Below are 2608 nucleotides of genomic sequence, written 5' to 3'. Positions count from 1 at the left end.
GTCTTTCCCCAGCTTTGAGTTTACGTCATTTGAAATGAGACACATAAACCCAGTTTTCTGTGCTGTCGTTTACCGCCCCCCCAAATATAATAAGGATTTTATAAGACATCCTGACTTTTTATCTGGGATTATAACTAACTATGAACATGTTCTTATTGTTGGAGACTTCAATATACATGTGTGCTGTCCTGATAAGCCTCTGGTAAAGGACTTTTTACGCCTTCTGGACTTCACAGGAGGTCGCTCTGATCGAGCCAGGACACTGGGTCTACATTAAAGTCATCAAACAAAAGAACTGGGCAAGTCCACAGTGGGAAGGACCGTTCCAGGTGCTGATGACAATACCAACAGCTGTAAAGATTGCTGAAAGACCCAGCTGGCTACATCTCAGTCACTGCAAGCTGCAGAGAGTGTTGGACCGCTAATCCTGAGTGGCGGGGAAGGCTGGCTACACAGGGGTTCCTGACCAATAGGGCGGTTCCTCTCAACGCCAGTGAAGAAACTCGACGCATCCTCACTCTTTAGTTTGGGGGTTTTGACATCTCTGCACGCCAAGCAGCAATGGAGACTCCATATGGATCTTCTACTGCGCTGTGACTGCAGCATGTCTGATGTTTGGAGGAGGAAGTGACCTCACTTTCCACCCACATGACTACAGCACCAACCTGTGGTGGCAGCTGATGAACAGGACTGCTCATGAGGAGAAAGAGGTGAAYTGCTATGTGTGTGCSCAGCTGCCAATCGCCACACACAACTCAGGTCTGCGTGTAGGACACATCACTGATGACAAACAGATGTGTCTCTATGGCCTGAGCACATAACCACGACTCAGCGTGCCAATGCGAAGAAAATGCAAATGGTACAAAAAGGATTATTCTGTTCTACTTCGGACAGGAGACGCCGCAAAAGGACTTTTTGGAGTTATGAACTGTTCATTTGCGACTGATGTACTCCCGTTTTTACAAACCGCATGGAAAATACCAGAGACCATTTCTTTAGCAGGAGCTAAACCCGGGTCTCTGAGGAGCTGCATGTTCAACAACGGACATGTTTCTCTTGGGATGTTACCTTGGAATTTGTGTAACAAAGTTTACACATACTGCGAAATGACACCGGATTACATCAACTGCATTGCCTGCAGGGGTCAGAGGGCGACCCCCGGCTGCAAAGTCTGGAAGGACAACCCAGACTGTGACAACTTGTTTCAGGAAAGGAGTTTCAACATCACACATCGGACAAGAGGACGACAGGAGACAACACTGTGCAGCCCCATAGTGCCAGGAGACTATGGTTCACGGGTGATGGCAGACTGGTACTTCCTGTGTGGAAATGGAGCTTACATGGTCTTGCCACACTATTGGGGAGGACTGTGTGCTTTGGTCCCCCTAATCAGCCCAATTGCATTCATCAGGAAAGGACAACACGTTCTAGCTGCCCGCTCCAAACGTGCAGTTATGCCAGAGGTCAAACGCTGGGGAGGCCTCACTACAGACACTGGAGTTCCTTGGGAGGTCAAGATTTGGGGCAGGGGAGAAAAGTTTATGCAAAGCATGTTTCCAAGGGTCAGAGTAGGTGAAATTCGGGACCACGTTGAAATCAACAGATATGGATTACTGCGACTCATCAACAGCACACACCAGCTGGCCAACGGCACCATGAGAGAGCTGACTGAACTGAGAAACATGGTTCTGCAAAACCTTGTTGTACTGGACTTCCTCACGCCTCTCAGGGAGGTGTTTGTAAATTCATTGGCTCAGCATGCTGTACCTTTGTTCCTGATGAAACAGGAACTGGTGGAACTATTTTTGACGCTCTACGCCCAACCCCCGGTCCGTGGACCGGTACCGGTCCGTTGACCAATTGGTACCGGGCCGCGCAAGAAATAGTGAAATATTTCCGTTTTATGTATTATTTGAGTCTGGAGGATCTTTTATTTTGAAAATCCTTTAACCTGATTCTCTCGGTTACTTGCACGCTAACAATGAGGCCACAAGCAGCAAAATGAGTAAGAAACAGATCAGATGTCTTTGGAAAGTTTCTTTGCGAAGGGGAAAAGGCCCAGAGAAGAGACAGGAGAATAGATTTATCCCGGACCGGTAGGTGAGTCCCACATTACAAGTCGCTCTGCGTAACATGCGGCGACCGGCTGCTAATGAGGGAATGAAGCTTCAAGCTGCTTTGCTACATAACATAGAGACCAAGCAGGCTGTGGATATAAGCAACACTTCAGGTATTATTGTCTCTCATCACTCCCTGATCTGACCGTCTCGTTGCAGAGAAACAAGCTCAGGGCTCCTGTTAGTCAGTATCATGAGTTAAAGTTTTCACGAAAGTAAAATGTTCGTTTTTGTGGCGCATCTGTATCTTATTTTGAAGGGATATGTAAACGTTACCATAGCGACCAGAGCGTTTGGGCTGCGGTCGAGAGGAGATGAGTAAAGCTTGAGTCTTAAGTCTGGTTTAGATGGAAAGATTTAAGAATTGTCGGCCGATTCTCCAAACCTCTATAACCACAGAGCTGATAAAAGTTCAACAGGTTCGATCGGTTCGTGTGTCCAAGGCAGGAGCAACACGACCCGATTCCAGTCACAAACATCCCGATTCCAGA

The sequence above is a fragment of the Poecilia reticulata genome, linkage group LG22 (assembly GCF_000633615.1).
Source record: "Poecilia reticulata strain Guanapo linkage group LG22, Guppy_female_1.0+MT, whole genome shotgun sequence".
Lineage (NCBI taxonomy): Eukaryota > Metazoa > Chordata > Actinopteri > Cyprinodontiformes > Poeciliidae > Poecilia > Poecilia reticulata.
This window is presented reverse-complemented; position numbering follows the sequence as displayed.